This window comes from Crocodylus porosus, unplaced genomic scaffold, assembly GCF_001723895.1.
Source record: "Crocodylus porosus isolate Cpor-Errol unplaced genomic scaffold, CroPor_comp1, whole genome shotgun sequence".
NCBI lineage: Eukaryota > Metazoa > Chordata > Crocodylia > Crocodylidae > Crocodylus > Crocodylus porosus.
Window position 1 is genome coordinate 128,540,424 of NW_017728886.1, and position 18,500 is coordinate 128,558,923.

At 42.7% G+C, this 18,500-nt stretch overlaps 1 pseudogene; it reads right to left on the reverse strand.

Moving 5' to 3' along the window:
- Nucleotides 1-8,711: 8,711 nt before the first annotated feature.
- LOC109311969 overlaps nucleotides 8,712-18,500 on the reverse strand; it is a 10,117-nt pseudogene continuing 328 nt past the window's right edge.

Genomic DNA, 18,500 nt, shown 5'->3' on the forward strand with positions numbered 1-18,500 from the left:
AATATTTTTCAGATTCCTATGTTACTCAAATGATTTTGATGTGTGAAAGCAGTTCAGGCACTTCCCATGGCTTTGGGTCTGTAAGCACTTCCTTAGTGAAAAAGCTCCACTTCAGTCTAGTAGTAATCTTTCTGAAAAATGAGACTTTGCAGCTCAGCTGTCTGGGCCCTGCTCACCTACATTTCCTAGGTTAAGTGCACACTTTGTACAACTGCAGCCTTGTGGGCATGCAATTTTATTCTGTCAGGGACATGTAGCCCTCGCACTAAATTGGTTTGATTTGGAGCTTCTTACATAAGAAAACTTTACTCCACATCAGGGCTGTCTGATTTTTCTAAGGGGCCAGAGCAGTACCCAGTACTAGTGCAAGCCATGCACCCCCAGGCTGCTTCTCCCCTCACTTCCCTGCCCTACATGCACCATGCATTCAGGCAGCCTCCATATACACGCATTGGGCATGTGGGTGGTCCCCACCTCAGTTCTTCACTGCACAGCAGTGTGGGATCCCCCACTGTCATGGTCTGTGCTGCCCTGCCCTCTGGGGCAGGAAGAAAAAGTTAAGGGAAGAAGGGGAAGCCCAGACTTGCAGGAGCTGGAGCAGTAGGGGGAGCACTGGCTTAGTAATTCAGGGGCTGTGCATTAACCCCTTGTGGGTTGCATGAGACCTGGAGGCCACCAGTTGAAGATGCCTGCTCTATAGGGTATGACAGAGGTTCAGATACAATGCAGGAGCATCTAATTTTGCTTGTTTGCTTCTTTGCTTTAGTTTTTCCACTAATATTGAGAGTTCTGTGGGATCTGGGTTGACGGGATTCTCAACTCAGAATTCTTCCCTGCACTCCATCAAATCTGGTTTCTCTTTGGAATCATGGAGCATGTGACTTGCAGTCAGCTTCCTGTACCCTTGGCAGGTCCCACAGTCAAAGATTCCCCTCTCCTGACTAACATCTGATTTGTTTGTTCTCCCTCTGGAGAAATTCCACTGATACAATTCCTTGCAAATTTCTATGGGTTTTCAGCAATCCTATTTGTTATTAAGTAATCCCCATGTGACTGAGTTATTTATGGTAAATGGCTGTCTTGGGCAGAGATGATACCAGCCCTGATAACTGATGATTGATTGACTTAAAGTATGCTCTGGCATTCATTTGCAGGCAATTTCATAAAATCAGCCAGATTCCCTGCACTATGATGCTATACATGGCTTTTGGAGAGAGAAGGGCAAGAAAGGAATGATGACTTTCAGCCTAGGAAGTACACAGTTTACTGGAAACCAGGAAGCTATAATTTCGAGTGCAAGTCATCTTCTGACTGATACCACAACTTTTCTCCCTCACAAACATGGTTCCAAAGCAAAGCCCCCTACATACTTGGAAGGGGACTATTCATTTTGGGAATAAAAACTTCAGTAGGCATAAAGTACTGTAGCTGTGATAACTTACACCAGCTGGCATGAATCACAGATCTTCAGTACAGGCATACCTCATTTTATTGCGCTTCACTTTATTGCGCTTCGCAGATATTGAGTTTTTTACAAATTGAAGGTTTGTGGCAACCCTGCGTTGAGCAAGTCTATCGGTGCCATTTCTTAGCAATAAAGTATTTTTTAATTAAGGTATGTACATTTTTTTTTAGACATAATGCTATTGCACACTTAATAGACTACAGTATAGTGTAAACATAACTTTTATATGCACTAGGAAACCAAAAAATTCATGTGACTTGCATTATTGCAGTGGTCTGGAACTGAACCCGCAATATCTCCGAGGTATGCCTGTATATCAGATCTCTTATGTGTCAGACTCAAATCTTAGCCACTCAGCTGCATTGTTTTTCTGATTTTGTCATAACTCATAATTCCACTCATTCATATGTAGCCATCACATAATACATATAAACTATTGTAATATGTTATGTATATTTTTTTTCTGCTGCCATCTAGTGCAGTTAGTAACTTAGCTTGAACACCAGAGGTCTATGCCAAAAGTTCCTAGGGTTCAACCCTGGGTATAATAGCTAATTTTGCATACTCTTACAGACCTGAAGACAGTGCCTTCTCTAATTTGGCAGGCAAATACACAATTATAATCAAAAAGCCAGGGGAGAGAACTTCCAATTTGCCTTTTTGAATAGGTTGTTTATTTTGTTCATTTTCCTTAGTAAGTAAAAAAACTTATTAAAAGAAAACAAGGAAGCTATAACCTCTTATTTTAGGCCTATGATAGCATGGTACCAGATTGGGGATAAAAGTGCCATTTTGTCCAAATATACTGGGTTGAGAGGAGGGCAATTACATTCTCTTATTCCTTCTCTTCTTTGTTCCCATGATTGCTGTAGTCACCTCAGCATGAGACATGTCAGTCATTGCTGCCAAGACTTTGTTTTCCATGGCTCATTTTCATTCTGCTGGGTTTTTTTTTCCCAGGCTAATAAGTCTCACCAGAGCATATGACCTTTTGTGATGGGGGTGGGGGGGGATGTCACTTCCTTTTCTGTTGCTGGCATGTTTAAATGACTGTTTGACATTGATTTTCAGGAGAAGAAGATACATGTCCTGGAGTTGCTGCAGGGAAGGTGCAAGGTGCCAAGGGGAAGGTGGTGAGGATGCGGGGTAAGAAGGTTAGGAACCCCCCTCCCCACCCCGTAGCCCTATTCAGTACAATAGATGAGATGTTCTAGGACTTAGTGGATTGCACATCCACTTAGAGGTATCTATGATGCACCAATTGTTATAACAGCTTTCTAACATTAACCAGAATTAGCTGTGCACAGATAGATTCTCAGATCATTGTCATCTTGTGTTTGGAGTTCAAGGCTGTCAATCAAGATACCTGTTTTTACAAGAAGTAGGTAACTCTTAATTTTTTGTCTCCATTTCAACACAAGAAAAAAATGCATCCAATTAATAAAGATGTTTCTAAGTCTTAATGTGTACAAAGTGCTTTTGAGATGCTTCCTTTAAGTAGCACAAGAAAAATATAGGTTTAGGCAAAGTAAATCCACCTATATGCATTCTTGGGTACTGTTATAGTAATGACATATGCGACATCATGAATCACAAGCACCAAATATCTGCAAAATGGATGTTCCTGATTGGCAAGTCAAGTAAGGGGAGGTGTTGGGGGAGAAGCTGTGGTCAAGGTCTCAGCACTTTTGTATGTGGCACTTTACGATCCTGTGCAAGGGGTCCTCTTTTATCCATGAAATGTGGCCTTTTATTAAAACAACGTTCATTTCCCTCATTTTATTGTACTCTGCTCCTATTGACAGGGATCTACACCCTGGGGGATATTACAGCAGGGTTTTCCATGCTTATGATACAATCCCCAAACATCAGTCAAATCAACAGAGCCAAACTGAGACCCAGCTCTGACCTGCTACACAATCAACCCTATGAGTAGGACAAGGAATTTCTCTGTTTGCCCACTTAAAACCCCCACCTAAGACGCACTTAATCATCTTAAATCTCTCCTGGAAAATGGTGACTGTCTCAAAGTACACTGTGGAACCAGCTTGTCCTGGCTTAGTCAACCTCCCAACCTCAAATGACATCTTTCCAGTAACTGCACTTCTCGCCAAGTCACCAAGCTCAGATGCCAATTGTTCCCTCTCATCAACACAGATCACATCATCACTACACCAAACAATAAGAATTGTATATCATCCAGGGTTCATTCAGCTGCTTTTCTACTGATGTTATATGTGCCATCACCTGCTCATAGTGTCCCTCTGCTTACAGGCCAGACAGGGCAATCCCTACATAAGAGAATGAATTTCAGAAATGCACAGAATCCCATGAATTAACACGTTTAACCTCCCTGGGCACTTCCTCACTGACTTGAGGGCATCTTTGAACAACAGCAACAAAACCTTTAAAGACCAATTAGAACACAAAATTGCAGGACATTTAAATTTATTCACAGGGTTGATTGCATTATCCATGTCTTTAACAGGGAGTAGGGATCCTTATTTCATTACCTGACCTAGCTGTTTACTTGGTGTCTCTCGAGGTGTTAGCTGTCTTGTTTATCTCAATATAGCTAATAAACCCAGCCTCCTACTAACATCCATCTCCCCCTGTTCCTTATCTTTCCTTCTGACTGTCTGTTAATGGCAAATGATGGGGTAGGAGTTGCCTATGAAAGCACATGCCTCTCTGAACCAGTTAATCATGAAGGTGACATCCTGTCTTACCTTCTGCCTTCATTTCTTTACTAAATCTCTTTTCAATGAGACTAGGGACAGGCATTCAAAAAGCCTGAGCCTGAATTGATTCAATCTTTGCAGGTTAGTCTAACCTGGCTAGGCTAAGTCAGTTTTGTAACCAGACAAACAGAGTAGAAATGCAGGAACATGACTGCCGTGGCTCAGGCTAGAAGCCAGGGGGTGCTAGAACAGCCCTCCCTTCTTTCCACACCACTGAACTGAGGTGGGGGGGAGGGGTCAGGCCCTGGTAGGACACACTGATTAACCCAGCAGGAAATCGATAACAGTGTTTAGGCCAAGGGGTTGCACAGCAGAGTTTCACATCCTTGGTGAGAGAACACTCAGGCCTTGGTGGCTGCTTATGTGCCTTATGGTGGGGTCTGGTGCCTCTGAACACCAACACTGAAGCCATAACCTTGGCCCTCATTGGCAGCACCTGTGGTGGAGGAAGAGACTGTCTGGTGGATGGTGTGCGAGTATGGGATAGTGGATCCCCCTCTTCCATGTCCCCCCACTTCCACCGTTTTGTCTCCCTGACTCTCTTCACCAGCACCTCAGGCCACTGATTCAGGCTTTGGTTGCTGCATACACTGCCCTTCACCTTCAGGTCACACATGGTGGCCAGCACATGGTCCAGCACATACTGGACCATACAGAATTGAGCCACTAATTGATGCCCTCCTTCAGCTGCCTCACCAGTGCTTGGACATCTGGTGACAGCGGCTTGCCCCAACCAGGAACATTGATCCCCTGGAAGCTCTCCATTTGGCTCTGAAGTTCCCCCACTATGGCCTTGACCATATTGGCCTCATTGGTGACCATGAACCTGCAGGTGAGATCACCCTGCCCAGCGAGCTACCTCTGTACCAAGCTGTTCATGGTCCCCATGATATCTATTGCTGTGTGCAACTTATCCATCACCTTGGCTTGAAGGTCTCACCAGTGCGCTGTGAGAGAAAGGTAGGCGTGATCTCCACCCCGGCTGCTCCAGATGTCCGAAGTGAAATGCAAGGCCACCTGTGACCTGCCTTGTGCAGCGCCTCCCTCAAGTACTCCCTGCATGCTTCATACAGGGAAGGCACCACTGCCCTGCTGAAGGTGGTGCATGTGGGCACTTGGTAGGATGAGCTGCCTGAACTCTGGACACTCAACTAAGGAGAAGGACTGGTCATTGACAGCAACCATTTCCCCAATGCTCTGGGTGACCTTGCTGTCACTTGCAACGTGCCACACCTTTTTCTACAGCTTTCCCCCACTGTTCCAAGGTGGCCTGTCTCTGCTTTGTGGGGACAGAGGCTTTGGAGTGAGAGGGGGACTCCCACCGGTGCCAGGCTGAGGAGGAGCAAGGGCAAGGGGGTGGTGCCTGCAGAGATGCATCAGCATCCCCGTCGTGCTCATGTTTTGTTCCCTTGGCTCAGCAGTGCAGGCAAACAGTGTATGTGGGATCATCTGCCAGCTCAGACTGATTCCAGACTATACTACCTGCTCACTTCTGGGGTGTGGGTGCATGTGTGGATGCTGCACTTCCTCCCTCCTCAGCAGGCAGGGGCATAGCAAGAGGAGGAGTAGACTCAGCTGAGCCACCTACCTCCTCAACCTCTACCTCAGCCTCCTCGTAAGTGCCTTCTGGGGAAGGAGACCTGGTTCTAGGGGAAACTCAAGGGGTGTGGAGAATAAACTCAGCTGATTCCTCCTCCTTCCCCAGAATTTCCCTTGCTATGGCACTCAGCTCCATCTCTCTTTCTCTGGCACTGGAAGACTTAGCATGAGAAGTGAAATGGGGGTGGAAGAGACTGTCTTGCTGGTGCTGGTCCTGCTGCTTGTTGTCATGGTCGTGGTGGTGGTGGGGGTTATGGCTGGTGCTCTTGGAGGGGATGCAGTCTCAGGCACAGGAAATGACACTAGCACTGCTCCCCTCCTGTTGCAGCTTGGGGAAACCTCATCCCTCTTACTTGTAGGAAAGAGGCTGCATCTCAGTTGGGGGGGGGCAGGAACTTACACCTCTCCCTCTACCCCCTCTTACGCCCCTCCCTGAAGGCTTGCTAGCTGCCTTCCCACCAAGCTTCATTTCATAGTGTCTTTTATACAAATATATAAATGTATCTGTGTTCCTATATAAATTCTGTAAGGTATGTAGTATATGCTGCAAGGTAAAAATGTACAGAAATCAAACATAAATGTATATCCCTTCCTATATAAATTAAATTCTATAGTGTAATATCCAATATAATTATAAAATTGAAAAGAATAAATCAATGAATATAATAATAAAAGGGTCTAGAAGGAAGAAAAAGGTATTCTGGAATGCCACTTGCTAGGCTAGGCTAGCAAGTAGGAAATGATTCAAATCAATGCTAGTAGTAGCCTTCATTGTCTAATGTTCCTGAGCTGTTGGAAGACAGCTCAGTAACTGTTAGACCCCAAGACAGAAAGCAGGCCAGTTCAAACAATACTGCCTTTTATGCTGTTTTTCTATTCCTCCCCCAGAGCACTGGGATTGGACAGGACCTCAGGAAAGAATCACAGTCACTGGCCAGCTACACAGTCAATGTAAGAGCAGTCCTTCCCTGCTCTTCCCCCCTATCCCCCCTCCCTTTCCTTACTTTCTGTTTCCCTGCAGGCAAGCCAAGCTTGAGTTTTGTAACTCAAAACGTTTCAGAACTCTTGAAAAGTTTCAACTGCCCTCATTTCATTTCCAGGCTGTTTCACAGCCCTTCATTTCATTTTGATTTTGATGTTTCGAGCTCAGAACGAGTTGAAACAGTGTCAAAATGATACAGCTGGCAAAATTTCACACAGCCCTAACGAGCAGAGTTATTGCTAAGTTTGGGATTCACTGATTGAACCAAACAAAATAATTAAAAAAAATCTTTGCACATTTACTTAAAAATGAAAATTTCTTAATTCTTAATGAAATTTAAGAAAGGAGAAGTATTTTGATTCCTGTCAATCAAAATGTTTCATTTAACTAGTAGATGTTATGCTATACTTTAATTAGGGCAAAAATGTAAATTTTTCAAGTCACTTCAAATTGTCAACAAGATTGACTTTTACGCTTTTTTAAAAATTATTTTGGCTGAAACTTGAGTCTGCTCTGATGCATTGTAATTACAGCACATTGGAGCAGCCTCTCTGCATGTGTATAGGCTCCCAATGTGCCTATTCCACCTATTAGGTGTGTAAGTGGACTTAGGCATGTAAGTGTGATTCCTTTCTGCCCTGCTTGCATCCCTGAAAAACAGTTAAATGCAAAAGGTGGGTGGGTCTTTCCCTTCCTCCCTGCTTTCTGTGACTCAGTCCTAAGGGTAAGGTGATAATGTGTTAATGAATTTTAAGAGACATGAACAGGATGGAATAGAGAATCTCATTTCGGCACCCAAATCCACATAGGCACCTAGATCCACTTAGAGGCAACTGTTCTAATAGATGGGACAGAATCTGGCTCAGTGTTGCTAAAAGCTTCTGCTGTTAACACAGTAGCTTCACTATCTGCAACAGGGCTGTGTCTTCAAGGTGATATTGAGCTCTATACAAAAAATATTTAATCTTTTATTTTGATTTTTGTTTCAATAGGTCATCTCCTCTCTCTCAAAAGAATTAATTGAATCCGTTTAATTTCAGATGTGGGTGAATCCTGTGAATTTTAGTGGGAGTTTCCAGACTCCAGTGCCTTTGAAATAAAAATCATAAAAGGATTGAGGACTTTGGAAGTGAGTAGGTAAATAGGTCAGGAGCAGAAAATTTTCTCAGAGGGAAAGGATGTCTGGTATAGTTATGTGGCCATTACATATATGAATCTTGCTACTTTGTATGTGGGGAAAATCAAACAATTGTGTGTAAGAAACTAGCTCATTACAGGGGTCACCTGCATGCAGGGCTGGTCCAAGGGCACCCTAGGCGAACTGTGTACCTCGTTGCCCCCACCACTTCCAATATAGAGGAAAATAAGCAGTCTAGAATGAACTTTTACATATACTTATTTGATATTCAAAATGAACAATAAAATAATAGAAACAATTTTTTTGATTGTTTCACACTTTTCATTCACCCTAACACAGTTATACTGCAAAAGCTCTAATAGAATTTATACATGTACAGTTAAAAGAAAATCCTCATGAACATTTGCATAAAAAATTAGAACTTTGTTTTTCGTGCTTTCAGTTTCACAAATTCATAAACAAGTTCTTTGAGGCAAAGTTTTCCAGCTATTTCATGTTCTAGTGACACAGTGGTCAGTCCAAGAAGTCTCTCTTGCAGCATAGAAGAACGAAGGTATGTCTTGATTCATTTTAGCTTTGAGAAGGTATGCTCCCCACTAGCATCAGAAACTCAGAGAGTCAAGAGAATGTGGAAAGCAATGAAGATATTGGGAAAACTGTCTGTCAGTTTGTTTAGAAATAAACTTCAGTACATCTTGAGGTATAAGACATTTTGGAAGTTGTGAAATAGCCTGCAGTTCACTGCACAAATCTGCAGCATCAATATCTTTTAGAATTTCCATGATGTCATGCAGACTCTAGCTTCAAGCAATGTTCCATTATCTGTTTTGAAGTCTTATTTTGCAAACTGTGGACATCGTAGAGGAAACCAAACACTGAATCAAGCTGCTGTATCTGTTCAAATCACTTGTTATTGCAGTGTCAAGGACTGCAAAATAGAAGCTTATTTTGAATTTTTGTTTTGGGTCCTGAACTGACTCATCTTTTGCTTCATATGTGAACTGCTGCTTCTTTCTCCGAATGTGTACTGGTTCTGGTTCAAAATTTGTTGGTATCTCTAACTCTTCAGCAAGTCTCACGAACACCTAGCAGTGTCTTTTCAAACTATTTATCACTCCTGCATTCCTCCAGAAACTTTTTGGTTTGTTTCAGTCGTTGGTTAGTAGAATGTATGTTAAAGTCCTTTGCCTGAAGTTGCTTACTAGTAAGGTTGATCTCAAAAAGAACGTTATACCACAAAATGAGTGAAACCACAAATTTGAACGTGGAAAGGCCATTTGCAAGAGCTTCTGCATCAGCATGTGTCATATTGCCAGATAATGCTGTGAGAATAGTATCAACAGAAATGTCAATTAGTGCATCATAGATATTGCCAAGCTCATAGTGAAGAGGCTTCAAGCCATCAATTCGAATCTCCGATCTTGTTTCACTCAATAGTTTCACAGTTAGAGAAGGCACATGGCAACTAAGAACTTCCCAACAGTATGTTGAACCTGAGAAACACCTAAATGCATTGCACTAGGTCAAAGAAATTACTTGCCTCCAAACAACATCTGGCAGCATCATTGACAACCAGATTCAGAGTATGTGTACTGCAAGGAACACAAAAGGCCCAAGGATTAATTTCTATTATTCTCCTTTGTACACCATTGTCTTTACCCTTCATATTAGTTCCATTGTCATAGCCTTGGCTACATAAGCCCTCAACAGATAATGATATTCTTTCAAGCTCTTGTTAGAATGCTTTCAGTCATAAAAGCACCAGTCATCTCCTTCAGCAATACAAACCCCTCAAAATGTTCCTGTATGATCACTTCAGCATTATCCACATCTGCAGATTTTGCCACATCTACAAAGCGAATGATCACTGTCATCTGCTCAACATGACTCATATCTTGTGTACAGTCCAGAATTATTGAGAAGTATTTTGCAGAATGGGCAGCTTCTAAGATTTTTCTCTTTAATAGTATTTGCTAGGAGTTGAATCAGTTCATTCTGCAACCTTTTCCCAAGATAACGAACATGTGTTTCACAGTCACTTATTTTACGCAGATGCTCCTTCATGACTATATCAAACAAAGCCAGGTATACAATACATTTTAAGAAGTTTCCATTACCAGCACTGTATAATTTTTTGTTTGTCCCATGGAATGCCACGTTTTGTCCACCGAGAACTCTTGCCCACCGAAGCCATCAGTTGCTCCAGTATTTGCTGCCAGTATTCTTGTTCTCGCTTGATCCCATGTTAATTTTCTTCATTAATCGTTTCCTGTTTCAGCAATCGTATTCCGATCATTTATAAACATTATAAAATTGAGACTATTAAACATGATCACTCGGGTGTACCTACATTAATAACTACATTTGTACATCAGTTCTACATCATAAATTAGATGAGATCTACAAAACTGAACTAAGAAATTCCTGCTTTGAAGCTTGTTTGCTGAATTGCAGGCACAATTGGTAGAAAGGAGAAGGGTGGTTGGAAGGGAGAAGGAAGGTGTAAGAAATCAGTGTCATGACCTGTAAGATGGTATAGGAGTAGAGGTTCATCTTTTAGGATGACATTGCCAGCAGTATGCTCTTGTCATAAGTCCACTTGAGAGTCACAAGGGGAGCACGAGAGAGCCATGAAGTGCACTTAGAGCCACGCCCAATCCCTTGATGTAGCTGTGTGGAAGTAACCAGGGGTTCTAGCTGTGATGATGGTCAATTTTAGTGATCTTTCCTCTGAGATCTTTTCAGAGGTCTTTCTCCCCTTACCAAACCAAAGGTCTTAGACCAAGGTGGAGCCATAGCCGCTAGGGCTGTTATTTAGAATGATGTACTTGTTTTGTTCTGCATATAATTTTGTTGTCCCCCAAATTTTGGCACCCTAGGCAACCACCTAGTTTACCTTCATGGTTTCCCCTTTATCAGCCTAGAGAAAATACACAGGAAATAACCTATAGACTTAATTCCCTAAAGGGATTTGGAGGAGAAGAAGAAACAGAGCATTGAAAGATATTTAAGAGGTACCAGCAATTTATTTCACTCCTCTATATTCTCTCCTAAATTTAAAGAGATGAAAGAAAGGCTTTCTGGTTCAGATTTTTATTGGTGTGAGGTGTTAAATTTAGTCCTCTTCCTTTCCCCCTTTCCCCCCAGCAAATCCATTACAGGTTTCCCTCACCAACCATGGGGGTTAGGTTCGTGAAAGTTCCTGTGGTTGGCAAAACCATGGTGGGTAAGATGAAAGGCTTATGGGTAAAATGGGGTTAGGGACTTGAATATGAATTCCAGCCTGCAGGGAGCTAGGAGGGAGTGAAAGGGAGGCATGAGAAAAGGGGTGCCATGTGAATGTACAGTACATGCATGTGGCCCCAGGCAGCCTGCAGAGCAGCTCCAGCAGGTAAATTGTGGGGAGCGGGGATTGTGGCCCCTGTAGGAAGGGAGCTGGGCAGTGCTTGGGGCAGCAATGGGTGGCTGCAAGGCCCCAGCAGGGAGCAGGACAGGGCCACAGGTGGCTTGTCTGGGGGAGGGCCAGCTCCCCACCACCATGTGCACTCCTGAGGCAGGGGAGAGACCTGTGCCCCCAAGATCTGTATATGGGGCAGGCTCAGGTTGTGGGTGCGGGCTCCCACCCGGCTTCACTTGGTCAGGTGGCGGTGGCCCCAGAGGGCACGACACAGTGTGACTGGGGGAAGTGAAGCCATGCAAGGATCTGACTGCTGCTCGCCCCCCTGCTGCCCTGGCAACGTGCTTCCTGTACTTGCTGCTGCTTTGAGGGGCACAGCCCCGCACTGCTGCACTCACTGCAGGCTCATGTATAGGAGGCGCATCGCCAAGACAGGGAGGGAAGCAGGGCGGCAGGGAACAGTGGCAAGCAGTTTCTCAGTGTGAGCCTGTTGTTTCCTGTTGCCCTGCTTCCTTCCCCTGCCACCCAGCCTGTCAGGGTTCAAAGAAGCTGCATGGGGATCTCCTCACCCACCACTGCTCACTCTATGCTGCCTTGGCAACGCACCTTCTGTGCACAGGGCTGCAGTGAAGGCAGTGGCATGGGGCTGTACCCCTCAAAGCAGCAGCAGGCACAGGAGGCACATTGCCAAGGCAGTGGTGGGGGATGAGTAGTGGCAAGATACCTGCATGGCCCCACTGTTCCCAGCCATCCCAGGTCATGCCTGCTGGGTGGCGGAGGCCCCAGAGGAGCGAAGCAGGGTGGGAACCCCCACCCATAACCTGTGCCTGACTCATGTACAGATCTGGGGATGCAGATCCCCTCTGCCCCACGGAAGTGTGTGTGTGGTGGTGGTGGGGAGCTGCCTTGCTCAAGCCCGTAGCAGGGGGGAACAGGGGCAGGAGGCTGTGGACCTGGGTCCATAGCCCTGACAGCTGGGGGCCACCTCTGGCAGGGCTGGGGGAGCAAAACTATGGATACTGAAAACCATGGTTGGTGAGGGAACCCTGTATACACATCAGGAAAGTGTAAGTTACAGAGGCCCACATCACTAATGCCATATGTATGATTGGTTGGAGGGACCTACTTCAAGAAGCTGGTGGTAAAGTCCATTCTTAGCCCCTAAAGCACAGTGAGAGCTATGCAACTTCTGCTTCTCCTGCTCTTGCTCCCGCTGCTTCTGCTGCTACTCCTGTTTCTGCTATTTCTTTTTTTTTCTTTGGTCTATGATTGTAAACTTGCAACTTGCTGACCATGGATCACCATCTATAATCTCCTTAATTCAAGTGGGAATTCACATAGACTTCAGGGGTCTATTATGCAGTCAGTTGTAGAATCAGAGCTGCTGTTCGTGGCTTCTGTGCTACCCTACACAATGTTGGTGTATTCATACCCTGAGCTCAGTGATTCTCAATTTTTTTAGACTCAAGGCACCCCTTGGAAAATGTCAGCTCTTATGTTTTTCACTTGTTCTTTCACTACACACACAAAAATAATAGAAGAATAATAGAATGTTGAAAAGAAGTCAGAAAGACCACAACAGTTCAGAATACTTTTGACAGTACAGATTCCTTTTTGAAACCTCTGCATTTGCCACAAATTATGTTTGCACACCTAATAGTGCTAACACTGCATGGCACCCAGCAGCTCCCTAGAATCTCAAGGCATCCCATCGTACTGCAGCACCCTAGTTGAAAATTACTGCCATATTTTGTTTGTCCTTGCTATCGTGACTCTAAGGCCAGTTTCTATAGAATATCCCTGCAGAGCAGAACTGTACCAATTCCCTTGTTTCAGGCTTGTTGCCCATTGCTGTCAGCATCTTCCCTCAAAGCACAACTTGAAATAATTTTTACAAATGAGACTTTTTATATGATGATAGTAACTGGCCCCATTTCTCACAGGAATAGCTTTTTGTCAGTGATATGCTGAGACTGCAAAACAGCTAAGCTACTGCCAGGAAGCAAATTAGAAACAATGAGGAAAAGTCCAGCAGTTGGCTTTCAATGAAAACTCTCTGGAACCAAACAAAATTGAAAAAAAGAGAATTCAGTTACTGAATGCCTGAAAAGCAGTTAGATATTACTGCAATAAGTCATCAGAGGGGACTATAAGCAGAAAACACATTCGCGGATGTGTCCAACCCAACAGAACTCAATGCACCAAAAATTATCTGCTTTAGGCTGGAGAAACTGACAAAGAGGAAATCTCTCTCACATCTACTGGGATTTTTTCCTGGCTACTCTCCTGCTGTCCATTTGAGTATATGGATAACATTTCAGTTTTATTTCCTCAATGTTGGGTAAATTTCAAAGTATTTAGTAACTGTCTCATTGCCATATGGTATTAAAAAATTGAGGCAATGCTGGAATTTAAGTTTCTTTTGCAACCAAGTGTGTGCATATTGCAATATAGTCTTCAATGACAAGTTCACACACTGTTGTTTTCTCCCACAGGATCACTACTTCATTCAGTTCAAGAAAAGGAACGTGCTCATTTAATAATACCTGCTCATGTTCTTTTTGCCTCATTCAGTAAATAGTCTCAAGCCTCATTCATTGCTCGCTCACTTATTGGTAAAATCATTGTTTCCAGTGGGTTTTTCTATAGTAGTGTTCTTTCCAAAGGTTCGCTTCCACAAGAGCACATGTTAAGTGACAGGGTAACGTCTTCAGTTTATAGATGAGGAACCAAGGTACAGAGATTAAAGGTAAAACTGGGCCCTCAGTCTAAGACTCTTCAGACCTGATTTTGCTGAACATTTACCATGTATGTAGCACATCCTATGCATTCAAGGCACAGCATCCATTGCTCCCAGTTGCAGCTGTGAGTGCTCAATGTTTCTGTGAAACTAAACCCATGCTATCAAGTCACATGCCAAGACAAGATGAAACATGGAATGAACGACTACCTGTGAAAAGTCCAGTGTTTAACAGTACAAAGGAATTCTTCAGCACAGGCAGAGTTTTGATACTCTAGGACAGACTCCAGCTACCTATCCATGGAGCATCCTCTTTCTTCCAGCAAGCCTTGCAATACAAAGCTTCCAAATTTGGTGCCCTGCTTTGTTCATTGCAGACAGCAGTCTCCTTAGACTATAGGGCTCTGATTGGTCCCCAGAGCAGGTCACTCTTGGGTCTTGCAGGGGTCCTGAGCTGAGGGTGTGGTAGGGAATAACACAATTTCTTTAAGTAAAGATAGTCATAATGCATGTACCTGAGGGAGAGTGACTTCATGTTACTCAGGCAGCTTTAATTTTGCCTAAGTACTGAATGCTTGCATTGGCAGCCTTTAAGTATTCTCTTAAAATATTTTCTGCACTCAGTTTTCTAGAAGGTTTTTTAAAAAAACAAGCTGAAAAAACAAATTCCTTCATGTAGCAGTGTATTTTCCCTTGTGGTTGTCAAGTTGAAACTTTTAGATTAGTACCACAGACATCTGCCACTGGTGTTAGCTAAGGGACTGAAAGGTTTAACATCCTACTGCTACTTTCTGTTGAACAACATTAGAAGGTCATTTTGTTGGTGGCTTTTACAGATATAAGATGACAGCAGAGCTGTGGAAATATTGGGTCCACTCAGTTCTGGTTGGAAGCCTGTCTATTGGATGTACCCTTACTTGTATCCTCTCAAACTTGACTCTTTCCTTATTGCCCCTTTGAACCTGTTTCTGTCTCTTTCTCACCTAGTTTCTGGCCCAGACAATTTTGAATTCTGTTAAGGCAATCTTAATAGACCTCTCTGCCAGTCCTGCTAATTATTTTGAGCATCTAGGTTAGTTTATACCTTCTGATTAAAAACCTCCGAAGAAGTCTAGGAATATGAAAGAAATGGAAAAGATGCTTCATCTTTCCAAGATTTGTCTGGAGAAACATGGCACCTCTTACATAAAGAAATTTCACAACATAACATGATTTAAGAGTGTTAGTTTTATGTTGCTAAAATGAAGAATATTTATTATCAAATAATGATAATAAAGTACATGGTTGTGACTTCCTGCATGGTATTCCCAAAGTAAAAAATGTTTTCCATCTCCACATTATAGAAAGACGGATTTTACATACAGCCTCTCTATAATACATTTGTTTAGTCACATGCATGGGTAGCTGAAGTCATATGGATGGCAAACTCAGTGTGTAGTTTTTTCAAGCAGAAACATGGAATATATTGGGGAAAAAGTTATCTGATTCCTAATTCAAGATAGAATTCATCTAGGTCTTATCTGTATTAACATACTCGTCAGTGATCAGTGTGATATCATGCAGCAATGATAGCTTATACTGATGCTTAAGATACAGAGTGGGGTGTAGGTTGCACGTTCAACAAAGTTGGACCTGCCTCCTGCTCTACTGCATAAATAATCAAAACATTAACAAAGCTCCTCTGTTCATGTTTTTTCTTTTCAAATATCGTTTCAACTTGGTTCTCAGGAGCTCATTCCTTCATCTGATATGTCCTGGTGGACTAGTAATTTATGGTTATGAATAGTTATATTTTATTGAGTGATGTGCATAATGGAAAAGATTGAACGTGGGTTTCTATGTTCATATTTTTTGTGGCGTGGAAACATGCATAGCTGGATTTCAAGGGATGTGCATGTTTTGCGTATATATGTATTCTGATCTTTGGTGGTGGTTCTTTCTTATTGTATTTGGATATTTTAAATTTATTTCAAAGAACAACATTTTTAATATTATTCTAAGAAGCCAAAAAAAAAAAAACCCCAGAGAAAAGGACAGAAGACTGCTGAATGTTAAATGGGTCTAACACATCTCTTTTACACACCCATTAAAGGGAGTCTGTTGCCCTCTAGTGTTAAAGCTTATGCATCTGCTTCATGCTTTGAACATGTATAATGACAGGTTGTAATAAGAAATATGTGGAGAAAAAACTTACCAGGCCATTAACCTGGTTGTAATGAGACTATGCAACGAAATAATCTGTGAAAACTACTTTCTACATGCAATGGAGTATAATTTGACCATTTCTTATTACGTATGCTATGTGAGAGTGACAAGTGAATTAAGTTCAGATGTTTGGCTGAGGTGAGACACGTATCAAATTTTATGATTTCACACAGTGAAACCAAAAAGTGAGATAAAATTAGTATCTTCTATGTTTCATTGACCTTTCTGTCATTTTCACCACAACAAAGAGGCCCCACTACTGTTTCCAGTTCTTCTGGCCCTTCTCACCCCATTACACCTTTAGCAACTGATAAACCAAGCGTCTGCAAAACATTCACTGGTAGAATCCTTGAACTTCAAGCCTTTTTCCCTCTAACTTAGAATCAGGATCTCTCTCTTAACTCTTAAGTTCAAATGACAAGACATTTGCATCAATAAACTTTATCCTGTATCCCAGAAAGTTTCAAGATAATCTGAAAACTCATGTGGATTTTAGAATACATGATCTCTGAGCTGAGATCTTCTCAACCTTAAAACCTTGTTTTGATATATCCAGATCTCCAGCACAGGATAATCTTAAATTTTGGGTTTGTTTTTTTTTTTGGAAGAAGAGAGGGAGTTTGAAAGGAAGGGAACTCTACACCTAACTCCAGGACTGGATGTTATCAGTGTTCCCTCACAATTGCACTTTCTTCTGACACCCACTTCCTTCTTGATCCATCACCCAATTCACCCTATTGCCTAAACTCTTTTTCTTCTCTTATACCCCCACTCCTGTGCCTTCCCAATTCCTCATCTGCTTCCAGCAAGAATTCCCACATGTAATTTATTTTCATTTCAAAAGTAAATCTGTGAACCTTCTGAACTTTTTACTTAAATCAGAGTACATTTCCTCAAACCGAGAAAATAATCCTTTGCCAGGGCAGATTAAGACATGCCAACATTTCACTTCATCATTTTTGCCAATAGTGAGTTTTACCCTTAAAATTCCTGCATGTTACTCAGGTCCATTGGCTTGTGGCACATCTCCTCAGTTGCTACGATCATGTGAAAATTGGGAACCTTCTTGATTATTCTGTCTGCACCTGCAACGTATAATCTGTTTGGCACATGAGTATTTGGCTTGAGCCTGCTCCTACAGTTTAAGTCTAAGTCTTTAGGCAATAAGATTTTCAATATTGCTTCCATCAAAAGGAAGTAAATGCCATGGATCTGTGTTTTGGGGGATGTAACAGATTCACTAATCAGGAATAGAATCATATGTGGCATTATAAACAATGGATTAAGAGAGAAGCTGCTATGGAAAGGAGACGTATCCCTTGAAAAAGCTATACAGAATTGTAGAGCAGCTGAAACTGAAGGCTTAGGCCAAAGAGCTGAGCGCACCTGAGGGTGTTGCTCACACAATACGTAGTAAAGACAGACAGAAAAGGCCATTTCAAATGGAGGTCACCCCAGCTACCACAACTACTACTAAGGGGCAGATGGAGTACAGGCAAGCATGCAGCCGGTGTGGAATGCAGCATGGCTCCAAACGATGTGCTGCATTAGTATTCAGTAATAATGGGGCACAGTTCTCCAGTGCAGAGTTTAGGCAATTTGCCATGGACTGGGATTTTCGTCACACCATGTCAAGTCCCAATTATCCCCAATCGAATGGCCTTGCAGAGCAATCCCTTCAGATGGTGAAAAACGTAATGAAAAAAGCATTGGACAGTGGAGGGGAGTTATATAAAGCACTACTGGCTTTATATAGTTTTTGTTGTTATACTGTGATGGTTATTTTCATTTTTTTTTAAAAGAGTAGATGTAGTGAGAAGGGTTAGACTTTGGAGATAGTCCCTTGCAAGGGAATGTCTTATGTTAGGAATTTGAACGTGATCCCTGGAGAGTAAGGAGAAACCAAATGGAGGCAGCCACATGGTCTGTGCTCGAGGAACCTCCTGCTGTGGTATCATTAAAGGTTTGTTGTCTTCCTCATTCATAGTTGCCATTATTCACTGAGGGATCTAGATTATTACAGTGTATACAAACCCTAATGCATAATATGCACACACAATTCAGCAGGTTGAAAATGTCAGGGATGCGAACCCCAACTTCCCAGGTCCGTTGTCTGACCGCAAGAGACAGGCAACACCAGCAAGGTCTTATCTCAAAGCTCTTTATTGAAGCATGCATACAACAACAAAGAGCAGCCCGTCTCCTCCAAGAACCAGCCCCCCTTGATAATAAG